We start from the raw sequence: 14,955 nt of genomic DNA, 5'->3' as shown, positions 1-14,955 counted from the left end.
TGCCGTTAAAAAAAAAAGAAAATCTATCATAAAATTATAGATTTTTTAATTAGTAAATATGCACAAACTTAAATCATGGGGGTTTGGGAGTCATTAGAAAATTACTCTTAAATGCTGAATTAAGAAAAATGATACATCAGCATTAATTTTATTTATCTGAAACTAACATTAAATTGCTGTATAAACTATACATTATGAAATATAATATGTACTATGGGATCCTTTAGCAGTTATATGTTAAGTAAAACTTCTGTATATTGACTACTTTTGGGTTTTCAGAAATAACTGGTGTCTATTTTGCTGGTTTGAATAAGAACTAATATCCTGTGTGAAATCATTTCCTTCAGCAGTGGTGGTGCCTATTGGGACTTCTAAATATAAGCTTAAATTTTAGTCACTAAGACTATTAGAATTCAACCAGCTGTTATATCAGTGAGAGAGGTATTCACTATTTGCAGATTTTGTATTTATTTGATATTCTTGGTAGAGCAGTTTGTGTAGCTATTTCACTTTATCCTGCAGTGTTTAAAGGAATCTAGTTTTAAAATGTGGTACAGTTAAGGTGTATGACATTTATGCATTATTGTGAGTATGAAGGAATGAATGAGTGATATAGGTCTTGCTATGTTGCCCTGGCTGGTCTCAAACCCATGGACTCAAGCTATCCTCCTGTTTCTGTTTCAGTCTCCCAAATAGCTGGAATCAGATTTTTTTTTAATCCTTGCTCAATGTTAAATATAGAATGTTCAAAATAGCATTTGATGGATTAGTTTATTGATTTCTTCATTTGGAGGATATTTACATAAAAAATTAATTAGGGTAGAAGTTATTTCTGTTGCTAGAATGGTTCACTCCTGAGTTTGTGTATAAAGGATTACTCCTGGGTTTACTCCTGAAATGTTTCAAGAAACGTATAGGAAAAGGAAACTTAAATTGTGGATCTTTACCTAATTTCTGCAGATCCACTGCATGAAGAGGGTAGGCACACTGCAGGTTTATATTAATAAATCCTTGGGGAGGAGATGGGGAATCTTTGCAAACAAAAAATTGTAAGTACTTTTAAACAACTGTCTTCATTACCTGAGTTTGCTGGAAACACAACTAGCCCCAAAAGAAAAACACATATATATACAAACACACATTATACACGTGTATATGTATAATTTTTTAAAACCAAAAATTGGTATGAGAATTGCTGTCTGATTGGGGTAAAACTGGCTCCTTGACTTGCCTAAATATCACTCTTCATCTTGATACTAGCATTAATGATTGGTTGTTTTAGATACCACAGGATAAAAAAAAAAAAACTTATTTCAAGGAGAAAGAGGATAATTACTTGATTATTTCTCCCGGAAACAGCTGTTTAAAATAAAACTGTCACCTTGAACTTAAGATGTTTCTCCCTTCTCTCTTCCTCCCCACCCTTAAAAAAGAGAAAAAGAAGAAAGCCTTACAAAAAAAGCAATATATGCAGTCTTGGAAGTCAATGAGTTAATGTTCATTTGCAGCCTGAGGGGTCAGCATGCAGTCTGTTTCCTGATTGGCTGTTAAAAGGTGAAATTGAAACCACTGTAAACTTTTGACCCTGTAGCAATTCTTGTGGAACGTCTTCCACTGGTGGAGCCCAGAGTTTTGCTCACCTCCCCACCCAGCCCTCCCACCCTCTTTCCTGTATTTATTCTGTGTGATCGTGCAACACTGCATGCAGTTTTTCCAGGAGGGGGGAGAGAGACAGAACAAGCACCAGCTAGCAGCTTGCTGGCATGCCTGTTTCAGTAACCTCGTCATTACAACTCCAGTTCAGCCAAAGATGTGAGGTGTTAATAAACTGGTCTGCTGACTGGATTTTTTAGTTCTCTTCTTAAGGAAATTACAAAAATACAGAATAGTTCAATGCCATTGTTCTTCAGTGGGCAGTGTCGTGTAAGCAAAATGTATGACATAATTTCCTGGATATATTGAGTAGAAACTAGTTTTTACTTTCAGCTACCTTTACACAACCCATTTAGGTTTCCTGTGTCCCATGTAATTTTCATATAAATGTCCCAAACTTTACAAAAGTTTTTTTCTTTGCCTTTTATAAAGAAACTCGATGGCGTTTTGGTTATGATAACTTTGAGCAGTAATTGCAGAAATTGCACATTCCGATTCATTTATCTTTTTTGTTGAAGTGCTTTTGGCTTGTGTCTCTCTCCCCTCCCCTCTTTTAAATCTACATGGTGCTTTACCATGAACACAATAATTCTATGAATAGGGTAGGGAAGTTTTGTTTTATTCTGTAGTACTATCATGGGACTCTCTTCCACTTTGATTCTTTCTTTTATCCCTGGGCTATAGTTCAGTATGATATATTGATGCTCAAGTGGTTATTATGTGAACATTTTTTTCACTTTAGGAATTTTGGTGGCTTTTTATGCCTGCTTCTGCTTTCTTAATTAATGACAGTAACCATGATTTGCTTATATTTCCAAGTGTTAGTGCAGTGCCTGGCATTTGATAGATACACAGCAAGCATTTAATTGCATTAAATAAGTCACTTCAAGAATCTCGACTTTATAAAACCTACATTTTCTGAACCCTAGGCTTCTGTTTTCATTGCATCATTTGAATTTTCAGGTTGACTCTACCTAGAATTCAACATGTATTATAATTTATTGAAGGGCCATAAAGGAGAATAAACTATTACAAGGCAACTTGATCCTTATTCGAACATAGCATAGGCCAAGTGGTAATACATATCATTTTTTAAAACCCTGTCAGTATTTTACTTGCCTGTTGCAACAGTTCTTCTCCTCTGTCAAAAAGATGATAGTATTTAATGGTGCATATTTGTAATCTTAGCCTCTCAGGAGGCTGAGCAGGAAGATTGCAAGTTCAAGGCCAGCCACAGCATTTGGTGAGACCCTGTTTCTTTTAAAAATCAAAACAACAAAACAGGACTGGGAGTTTTGTTCAGTGGCAAAATGCCCTTGGCTCCAATCCTTCAATCCCCACTAACCTCCCCCACCCCAAACAAAACAAAACATGCAATAATGGACTAAGAAATAAAAAGTTAAAAAAAAAAGTTTCACTGAGTTAAGTCTGTGTACCTCAAAATAAATGGCATCTTAAATTTACATCACATCTTTTCTTTCCCTTTCAGTATAGCTACAGGTTGGTTGGTTGCGATAGATTGTTCCAAGTGAAACCTATTGTTGCAGTTTCAACAAAGGCTATATTTATCACTTGATAAATAATCCTGTGAAAGAATGTTAAACTTAACACTAATGTTATGCAACCTTTAAGTAACCTGAAAATTAATTGATGAACCAACTTATTCTGCAGTACTTCGAAGATTAGTGGACAACAGCTGTTTTTTCCCAAAGATGGTGACTTCCCATCTCCATGATTTCAGAAATTGAGAAGGCATTCTCTTGAGTCGTGCCAGCAAATGGCCTGGAAAGAACAATGAACTTAAATATGATTGATAGTAGATTGCTCACCCCATTCCATGTTCCACAGCAAAGAAAAACATGTTCATAATATTCAGTGGTTGCTTTTTGTTCTGTTGATCTTTCTAAGCATTAGTATTATAGTTTGGATTTTCCTCTATTAACTCCCCTCCCTCAATTTGATTCTTTGTTCTGTCCTGGAGGCACATCTTCTCAGACTGGCTATTAACAGAGCTCAGCAGTATTACCCTCCCCCACCTTTACCCTTTAGCTCTTGATGAAGGGATTTTGATCACTGGTAATACAGGTTTTGATAATGTGGGTCCATCAGTTACCTTTCTGTTAATTGCAGTAGATAAAGTAATGTTTTTCCCTCCTTCCTTTTTAGTTATCTAATATTTTAGAAAGTATCATATTTAGTTTTTATGTCGGTGTGATTTGGTTTTTGTATGTGTGATTATCTAAAGTCATAATTGTGTAAAGTGGTAAGATCAGCGTGTTTTTGATAAAGATAAAACATGTCTTGGGAAACCTGGTATTATTGACTTTGTAGACAGAATCTTGGTTCTAGACAAGTTTAACTCACCCAATTTTTCTAATGGTCCTGTGCTTTACAGAATCCTGCTGTGTAGTACTTTTAGACTGTGTCCATGTTGTTTCTTGGTAGACAAGCCAATCATCAGGTGTTGACAATTTAGGAATCTCTGTAGTCTAGCTGGAAGAACTATAGGCTGGGAGGAAAGAAATTTGTAGATGGTGTGTCTTTGTCTGAGGGTGCAAATTGGCAGTGTCAACATTTCTTTGAGGAAAAGTTATGAAAACCAGTTGTAGGATATTGGAATATTAACTGGGTTCTCTTTAACTTCCCATAGTAGGCAGCAGTAATTGATTGTGTCCTGGGTCAGTTGTTAGGTACTTGGCACTTTCTGACTTGACTTCCTTTCCTTACCTAAAATTCTTTTACTTATGTGCTACCCACCTCACTACTGTCTCATCTCACCCTTCTAAAAAACAGAACAACAGCAACAATATTAAAACAAACAACAACAACAATAACAACAAAAACAACTAAAAAAAAATCTGAGGTGAAACCTGATTTAAAATGAGGGCCAGAAAAATCTTAGAAGTTCTTTAAAGAAGTTCTGACTATCTTCCCCTATGTTTTCCTCTAGTTAAATGGGACAGCACAAAAATTCAAAAACAATTTTGAAAACAGAAACAAATGATTTTACTTTTTTTATTTTAAATTTTACTTTTATTTAAATGTGCTTGGAAATTCTTGTTATATTGTGTGTCTGCATTTTGTTTGGTTAACAATAATTTTTTTGAGGTTTTGTGGGCTATGCTAGGTTCCAATTACTTATTACTTATATATATTTTCATTTAATTCTCACAAGAGCTTTATCAAATGACCCCTCCATTTAACCTTTTTTCTTTCTCTTTTTTGAGGCCCTAGAATCTTAAATTGACCAGGCTTAGTAAGCCTAGATTACAAGCCTAGCAAGTAAGTGAAAGAGCTGGGAATCGAGTCTCGATCTGGACTGCTCTAAAACTTCTGTTCTGTAACTGTTATGTTAACAATTAATCATATTATTATAGATTGGAAGATGGAGTCCAGGCTCTAAATGTAGCCAGCCTACTTTTGGCATATATCTCACTATAAACTAGGAGCTGCGATTGCAAATAGGCATGTCATTGCACAGCACTGTTACTCCTCTTACCTTTTGCAAAAACCATATATGATGTGCTTCCCTCCCCCCTCCATTTTCTCCTCTTTATTTTGGGTTTCAAAAGTACAATGACCATTCATACTTTGCATCAGGATTGTGGTTGTCTGGCCCCTGTGTACTCTGTGTAAATTGACCATAGCCTATAATAGGTTTGTTCCTTGGAATTTATGAGTGTATCATTTTTTCTATGCCCTTTCCTGTTAGCCCTGCCAATTCTAGCATGACTGCTTTTAACTTTAGGGCATATGGTAGTCATGGTTGTTGTCTTGATATCGATGTTACTTTACTGTTAAACTTGTGAATTCATAAGGAGAGGTGAATGTTTTTATTAGCTTACTTCTTTGTTTTACCAGAATCTGCTCCCTATTTCTTTCGTTCTTTTTTTTAAAAAAATATTTATTTATTTTTTTGTAGTTGTAAAGGGACACAATGACTTTATTTTTATTTGGTGCTAAGGGATCAAACCCAGGGCCTCACATGTGCTAGGCGAGTGCTCTACCGCTGAGCCATAACCCCAGCCCTGCTCCCTATTTCTTTCTTTCTTTTTTTTTTAGAGAGAATTTTAATATTTATTTTTTTTAGTTTTCGGCGGACACAACATGTTTGTATGTGGTGCTGAGGATCGAACCCGGGCCGCACGCATGCCAGGCGAGTGCGCTACCGCTTGAGCCACATCCCCAGCCCCCTGCTCCCTATTTCTTGATGTGCAAAATCCTGCTGTTTATATGATCATGTATTTGAGTGTATATTATTTTGAAAAATTGCCCCTAATTTCCCCATTTAAAATATTTCTTTTTCGACTAGGCACTCAGGTGCACACCTGTAATCTCACAATTCAGGAGACTGAGGCAGAAGGATTTAAAGTTCGAAGCTGGCCTGGGAAATTTAGCAAGACCATGTGTCAAAATAAAAAATAAGGGCTAGGGAATGTAGCTCAGTAATATAGAGTCTCTGGCTTAAATATCCTGTAAACTCCCCGCCCCCTCAGACAGACAGACAGACAGACAGACATACAACACACACTCTGACTCCCACACACTCATTTTTGGTAACCTAAATGCATACTTTAATAGAGGGTAAGAAACATCTGGGACTTTTCTTCCCTTGTACGTTTCCTTTTATCTCTTTCTCCTTCTCTTCCTTTATGTGGTTAGTATAGGTTATTTTGGATAGGGGTATTTAAGCATTAGCTTCTGCCAATGCATTAAGTTGGCTTTAATTGTTCTCTTTTGAACATGAATTTGGGCGTATGAGGATACCTACAGTTTCCGAATACTCATAATTTTCATTACTTCTCAGGACTTGGAGCTGGTCTCCTCTGTATACCCCACTTTGCACTATCCATGTGTAGAAACAGTGATGGAAGTGTAATGTTGTATGTCATGCCTGCGGCCCCCCCCCCCCCCCCCCGCACGCCAGTGGAAGTATTATAGATGGCTAAGTAAGGTATCTACTCAAATTCTAGGAAGATTGGCATTGTACTTGATACATTTAGTTTGTTTCATATGTTCAGGGAAGGGACAGCTGGGAACGGTTAGTTTGACTAATACTAATTCTTACATGAGGAAAGGACAATAAAATTGAACCTTCTTTATTTTTTGTCCACAGAATCAAAATATTTGCTCAACAGTGGACTCGGAGACCATTAAAAATAAACTCCCACTTGAACATCATTTGACTGCATAGCCAGGTAACTAATTCCTTTCTATTTGATTCATTGTAATTTTTTGACCTTAATCTTCTGAAGATACTACCCTTTTCTTTAATTTGGAATTTTGTTTAAAGTTGTTTGGTGCTTGATGTTTTCTTTTTAAGATTAATAGATCAGGTGCAGTGACTCATGCCTGTGATCCTAGCAACTGGGGTTGGGGGTCGGGTGGGGTTTAGGCTAGAGGATTGAGGACAGCCTCGGCAACTTAGTGAGACTCTGTCTTAAAAAAAAAAAAAAAAAGAAAAAAGAGCTTGGGATGTAGGTCAGTGGCAAAGTGACCCTGGGTTCAATCCCCAGTACTCCCTCTTCCCCCCACCAAATATTAGTTGAATAAGTGGACTTGGAATATTCAAGTGAATACACACACACACACACACACACACACACACACACACACACACCCACCCACCCACCCACACCCCGAACAGTGGCTATTGGTGTTTAGTCAAAATCTGAGTCAGCCCTCACCCGTGTTGACTGTTTACCTTGTGAAGATTATTTTCCCCATCTTGTACTGGCAAATAACATTTTATCTAACCCTTTTCTTCACTTTAATGTTGCAGCAGAATAGGAAAAAAAATAGAAAAAGTTTGATAGCTTAGAAAGCAGTTATGTTTGCTGAGCTAGTTAAATTTATTTTGGTTAGTAATACCATCCTCTTGGTTAGCTCATTTGGAAATCTGAGTTTTCTTTGAATCTTACCCCTCTTTGATATATTTAGTAAACAGGACTTATCTGGTTTGCTATTTTCCTGTCTTTTGTATTTGTTCTACTTTGTTTCTAATTTTAGCTTCCTTCAGGCCAAGACCCCATAATTTCATGCTTATTTTTGTTCATGGGTCTTTACGGCTTACTTATCTACTGTTTTTGTACCTGATTATAATTTTGTTAGATCTTTCTAAATAAATTTTTTTCTCTGGTTTCCAGGGGAAAAATTGGTACAGGTACTGGGGGTATAGGTCCTTGGTAAAGTGCTTGCTGAGCATGTAGGAAATCCTGCTTTCCATTCCCATCACAGGTAGAGGGAGATGTGTATGTAACTCATAAACTCCCTTCTCTTGACATTCAAAATGGTGCTTTATCTGGGAATCCATGTAAGCCACCAGCCTTAGCTCTTGCAACTTCCCTACAAAATCCCTCAATTAAATATGATATGTACACATTCTGTTCTGTTCTGGACATAGCAGAGAATAATCTCCATCTTTTTTTTTAATTAGAGCATTTTAATTATATATAGGAGTTCATTTTGACAATATCATATATACAAGGAATTTGGTTTTAATCCCTATCTTCTTCCTCTTCCAGTCTCCCTGCTTTACTCTATTGATCTTCCTTTTGCTTTATTTATTTTTAAAGATATGTTTTTATAACTTTATTTATTTATTTTTTTTAAAGAGAGAGAGAGAGAGAGAGAGAGAGAGAGAGAGAGAGAGAGAGAATTTTAATATTTATTTTTTAGTTTTTTTGGCGGACACAACATCTTTGTTTGTATGTGGTGCTGAGGATCGAACCCGGGCCACACGCATGCCAGGCGAGCGTGCTACCGCTTGAGCCACATCCCCGGCCCTGTTTTTATAACTTTATTTATGTATTTATTTTTTATGTGATGCTGAGGATTGAACCCAGTGCCTCACCCATGCTTGGCAGGCTCTCTACCACTGAGCTACAGCCTCAGCCCCTCCTTTATTTATTTTTAATTGGTACTTTCTACATATATAAAGGTGAAATTCCCTTTGGTACATTTATGTATGCATATAACAGGATTTTATTAAATTCATTCCACACTCCCTCCCCTTTTCCTTCTCCTTCTCTCTGTAGTTTTTTCAACTTTATTTGAAATTGGTTTCCATATTTACAACAGTTATAAAAATACAGTATGAAGAAAGTTGAGATATCCTTTGTCTAGACTCACGTACTTGTATTATTTGATTCGTGTGTGCTGGCTCTCTTGCCTCTTCTTTTTTTCCTATTCCCACTCTCCCTCTACATTCTGAGCAATCTGAGGGTAATAAGATTGTGCTACTTTTCTGTAATGTTTCCATTGTATTTCTGAAGAACACAGTGATTCTTTTATATAACCATTGTACAGTTAACAGCTTCATAAATAGACATTGCTACAAACTTGTCCACTTTCCAGCCTTACCATTTGATATAATTAAGTCTCATAACATTTTCTTCCTGTATAGAATCCCGCCTGAGGTCAGGTACTACTTAGTTACTATTTTTCTTAAATCTCTTTTTTCCTGGGATATTTCTACAGCCTTTCTTTATTTTTTTATGATATTGACATTTTTGAAGCCCCCATCTCCAGCAATGAACCGTTCTGGGGATGGAAACCAGGGTCTTGTGCATGCTAGCCAAGGACTCTACAACTGAGCTACCTCCCCAGCCCCATTTAATAGAATGTTCTTCATTTTATTTATTTATTTATTTGAACTTTTTTTGTTTTGTAGATGGGCACAATATCTTTATTTATTTGCTATTATGTGGTGCTGAGGATCAAACCCAGTGCCTCACATGTGCTAGGCAAGTTCTCTACCACTGAGCCACAAACCCAGCCCGAATGTCCTTTGTTTTATACTTGTCTGAAGTTTCCTTGTGATTAGATTTAGGTTTTGTGTTTTTGGCTGAAATATTGTATAGGTGATGTTATATCCTGAGAACATAAATTCTGGAGGCACATGTTTATCTGTCCCTTGCTGTGATGCTAATTTGGACCACTTGGCCAAGGTGTTGCCAGGCTTCTCCACTGTGTAATCTGCCTGTCCTTGACCCCAGCAATAAACTGTGACTATAGGAGATAATATAGGTATTGTGATTCTACTCAGTTTTTCCTAGATTTAGTATTCATTGATGAATCTTGTTTGATCCAGCTTTTTTTTTTTTTTTTTTTTACTGTGATGGTTGCAAATTGGTTATTTTCTCATTTCAGCATTCCTTTTACATTTACCAGTGAGCTCTTAGCATTATTCTGTAATCAAGAGCTTTATTTATTGGTATGGACTAATGAATTATTATTTTGTTTTGAATAGTTTACAGTTAAGTACTTTACCGTATTATGTTGCTCAAATTGTAGGTTTGGCCAGTGAAGCTCTCCCCTTTCCTTCCTTCTTCTTTTCTTGTCATAGGCTCCCCTCTGTTGCCACATCTGGCCTGAAACTCATAATTTTCTTGCCTCAGCCTCCTGAGTTGCTGGGATTACAGGCTTATTCCACCATGTCTGGGTCCCATTACGCTCTTTCAACTGGGTTCCTGTGTCCTTATGTATTAGAGACCCAGGAACTATGGGTGGTAAATGTCCTTGTTGCTCTTGAATTGTCTTCTCATCTTGGCCCTTTTAGTAGACAGAGCTAGGAAATATGCAGGCTGTACACACACACACATAGTCATGTTCACAGAAACATGCATATACATATTTTAGAAATCATATATCAATATTCCCAACTTTTTTTTTTAAGATAGATAGATAGAGAGAGAGAGAGAGAGAGAGAGAGAGAGAGAAGAGAATTTTATTTTTAATATTTATTTTTTAGTTCTTGGTGGACACAACATCTTTGTTGGTATGTGGTGCTGAGGATCGAACCCGGGCCGCACGCACTCCAGGCAATCGTGCTACCAGTTGAGCCACATCCCCAGCCCCAATATTCCCAACTTTTATGTCTAGTGTTTTTTCTTAGGGTTTGTATTTCATATTTTAAATGTCTTATGCTGTGAGAATTCTGGCCTTCAACATTATTAATACATACACATCAACTCTATAATTTAAGATAATTTTAGAATTGCTTTGTTCATTTTATTACAATAAACTTTTTTTTTTTTTTGTGGTGCATTTTGGGTAGTACATTCTAGGCAAGAAATGTATCACTGAGCTACACCCTAGTCCTAATAAACTCATTTAAAATGAGTGGAAGATTTTTTGGAAATCCCTCTACCCTCAAATTCTGCTCATGACAAGAGTGAATCATTAAAATTTTGTTCTTAAATTACACTCACAGCCCTCAATCCAAGTATCTTAGTGATTGAGTGCTTGCCTAGTATGTACAAGTTTCTGGGTCAGTCCCCAGTACCACTTCAAACAAAACACACCCCCAAAACTTGGATTGACCATGTATCCCTCCTTATCCCTCCTTCCTTTCTTCCATGTTCTCCTTCCCATCCTTACTTTCTACCTTACTTTCTGTATAATCTAACTATGGTCTATATATGAATTGAAATTAGGTTAATTTATTTGTTGCTTGAGTTTCAAAGTTTTTTGTGCCCTTTTTTATTTTGGTTGGTTTTATTTTTTGAGTATGTAGAATGTTAGTATGCTTTCAGTGTCAAAACTGGGGCTGAGGGCATCGCTCAGTGGTGGAGTGCTTGCTTAGCATGCTAAGGCCCTGGGTTCCATCCTTAGCATTACCCCTCCCACCCCCGTCCCAGTCAAAATTACACAAAAGGTGTATTTTTTTCTGTATCCCTTCTACACTATCTTTTCTTATTCTTCATAAGTAACATTCTGGTTTATCTTCTCCTTTCTCCCCCACCCTTTCTCTCTCTAAGAAGAGAGATTATATATATATATATATAATTTATTTATTTATTTAGACAAAAGATGGTATAGTATATAGTTTTTGCATTTTGCTTCCCCATCCCCTTACTGAGTTTTCCTGGAAAGAATGCTGCATTATATCAAAGAGATCTTTCCTATTCATTTTGTTTTAATTATGGTAAATTTTGCATAACAAAAATCTGCCATGATGACGTATACAGTTCAATGGCATGGAGTTCATTCATATTGCTCTGCAGCCATCAGTCTTCCATTTCCGGAACATTTTATCTTCCTAAAGCAGAACTCTGGATACCTATTAAATAGTTATTTCTCATTCTCCCTTTACTTACGACATCTCATTAACTTTTATAGTTTATTCAAACAATTTTTATGTATGGGTACTGTCGGTTGCTTCCCATATTTTGTAATTAAAATAATGCTACAGTAAATAAACTTGCGAGTGTATATTTTTTGTATTGCTGGGGGACCCAATACTGAAAGTAGGACTGCTAGATTAAATGGTATCTATATTGGGCTGGGGTTGTGGCTCAGTGGCAGAGCGCTTGCCTCACACATGTGAGACACTGGGTTTGATCCTCAGCACCACATAAAAATGAATAAACAAAATAAAGATATTGTGTCCATGTATAACTAAAAATGTTTTAAAAACTGGTGTCTGTATGCTTAGATTTATCCCTAAGCTTTTTGTTTTTCATTTTGAAATAGGGTCTCACTGAGTTGGTTAGGGGGTTGCTAAATTGTGGAGGCTGGCCTGGAACTTGTGATCCTCTTGTCTCAGTCTCGAGTCACTGGGATTATAGGCATGATCCACCACGCCTGACAGCATAGGTATTATTTTTAAGATTCATTGATATTATGTGCATCAATAGTTTATTTCTTATTGTTGGGTAATATTTTATTGTGTGTGAGTATAACAACTTGTATTTCTGGTTTAGGCTATTATGAAAAAAGCTGATGTGAACATTCAGTATAAGTCATTGGGTTGATTTTTCTCTTTTTCCCTCTTGGGTGGGTAAAAGACCTGAGAGTGTTAATTGCAGGGTCTTAAGTATATATTAATCTTTATAGTAAACTGAAACTTTTCTAATTTTTCTAGAGTGGCTGTACCATTTTATAATCTACTTGCAATTTATGAAAGTTCAAGTTCTACAGCTTTCCCTGTAGACTAATATTATTAGTCTTTTTAATTTTAGCTATTCTAATGGGGGAGTGGTGGTATCACATCATGAGTTTAATTTACATTTTTATGATGACTAATGATATTGAGAATAATTTTTTATGTTTATTGACATGTATGTTTTATTTAAAAGTGTCTAAATGTTTTGTCATTGTTTTTCAGTTGAGTGATTTGCTTTCTCATTGAGCTGTGTCTTTTGAAAATATTTTAGGCCCTTTAAGATATGTGTTGAAAGTACTATCAGTTTTTGTTGTCTCTCCACCATCCCCCTCACTGGGAACTGAATCCAGAGGCTCTCTCTATCCCTGAGCTACATCCCTATCCCTTTTTATTTTTTATTTTGAGATAGATCTGGCTAAGGTGCTGAGACTGGCCCTGTGTTTTCTTGTAGACATTTTATGGTTATGGTTTCAGCTTTATATTTACGTCTATGATCCATGATCCATTTTGATTTAACTTTGTGAATGGTGCAAAGAAAGTGTTGAGGATTAATTTTTTTTTTTTTTTTTTTTTTGGTGCTAGGGATTGACCCATGGGCATGTGTATGCTAGACATGAGTCTACGCTACAGCTATCTCTTCAGTGCTTGGATCAGTTTTTAAAATGCAGATATTCAGTTCTAGGGCTATTTGTTGTTGAGATTTTCCTTTTTCCATTGGATTTTTTGGTAATCTAATCAGTTGACCATATTTGATCAGTCTCTGTCTTTTGTGTATATTTGTCTTTTGTGTGTATTTATTATTATTTTGTGTACATTATCTGGATTACAGAATTTTATAGTAAGTCCTGTAGAGCTTTTTATAGTAGGACTTGAAATAAAAAATCAAGTGGTATTAAGTCTTTCAAACCCCCCATCCCCACTCCTGTTTATTCTTTTGGCTAATCTAATCTTTTTTTTTTTTTTTGTCCTGGGTTTCAACCTAGGAGTGTTTTACCACTGAGCTATGTCCTCAGTCCTCTTTATTTTGAGACAAGTTTTGTAAAGTTGTTGGGGCTCACTCTGTACCTGCAGTCCTCCTGCCTGAGCCTCCCAAGTTGCTAGGATTATAATCTTTCACATTTTAATACAAGTTTTGGAATCATTTTGCCAGTCTTGTCAGTCACTTGTAAATTGCTGTGTAGTCAGTCTAGCCAGTGTGGCCACTTTGAGTCTGGTTATTTTGTCAATTTTGCAAGATTGCTGGGCTTGTTTGGATTTTCATTCCTTGTGCTGGAAATTGCTTCCTGGTAGAAGGTTTTAGGTGGACCTCATGTTGTATTGTACCCTTCTCCATATTGTTTCCCTACTCTCAAGATCCAAGATTTTTTTCACTGTCTGGTTTTCAATATGTGAATAATTTCTCATAATTTGCCCGCTTGTTCATTGTGGGATAGACCCTATTCTTCTTTCATGTTCTAAAGTAGAAGCCCTAAAATTTATTTTAGAACTTATAAGAAAGGCTGTTTGTATGTTTTAGCTTTTTTAAAAAAGCTATGTTTATTAACTATTAAGCTTCTTTGCATATATTTAATTGAATAACTTCTGAAGGTTTTTGTAGGCATATAGTCTTGAACTTCTTTTTTTTTTTTTTTGTTTGCTACACTGAGGATTAAACCTAGGGCCTGTGCACATGCTAGACGAGCACTCTGTTATTGAGTTACATCCTTGTCCTAATATCTTTCTTTTTCCTACCTTTATTTTTTTGTGGTACTGGAGATCGAACCCAAGGCCTCTCACATGGTAACTTCTCAAAGCTCTATTACTGAGCTCCATCCCTGGTCCCTAATATCTTGAACTAATCTTTTTAGATGATATTACTCCAGCAATGAAAATATGCCTGTGGTTATTCATCAAAAATCTTAAATTTTTGGAATCTTAGCTTGTGATATGATTCATTGTCTTAAAATTGACTTTTTGAACTGCAATCTCTTCAGAATTGAAGGATTTACTTCATGAAAATTTCTGTTTTCTTTTTTTAATGTGGTACTAGGGATGGAACCCAGGGGTGCTCTGTCACTGAGCTATATCCACAATTCTTTTTATTTTTTATTTTGAGATAGTCTTGCTAGTTGCCTTGTACCTCAGCCTCTGGAGTCACTGGGATTATAGGCATGCACCACCTCTCCTGGACTTGGCAGTGCTTTTCATTCCTTCATTCAACTGTATAGTCTTCCTGTTTTTAACTCAGATGATAGAAAAACTGGTTTAAGAAATGTTCAAGATAGGCACAGTGACTCACACCTATAATACCAGCTACTAGGCATACGAAGGCAGGAGAATCTCATGTTTGAGGTCAATTTGAGCAACTTAATGAGACCCTGTCTCAAAATAGAGAAAGGGCAGGGAAAGTAGCTTCTTGGTAGGGTCCTTGCCTC

General features: G+C 36.3%; 1 protein-coding gene across 1 annotated transcript in view; it reads left to right on the top strand.

Annotated features, from left to right (window-relative positions):
• The window catches only part of Ncoa3 (nuclear receptor coactivator 3), a 123,324-nt gene that overhangs the window by 50,588 nt on the left and 57,781 nt on the right, over positions 1-14,955 (top strand). Inside the window, exon 2 of the mRNA XM_077799731.1 lies at positions 6,770-6,851. The gene's annotated coding sequence lies outside the window, so the exon portion shown is untranslated. The remainder of the gene's footprint in view (positions 1-6,769; positions 6,852-14,955) is intronic.

This window comes from Urocitellus parryii, chromosome 6 (genome assembly GCF_045843805.1).
Source record: "Urocitellus parryii isolate mUroPar1 chromosome 6, mUroPar1.hap1, whole genome shotgun sequence".
Taxonomy (NCBI): Eukaryota; Metazoa; Chordata; class Mammalia; order Rodentia; family Sciuridae; genus Urocitellus; species Urocitellus parryii.
Note: the sequence above shows the minus strand (reverse complement) of the source record. Positions and strands in the feature narration are given on the sequence as shown.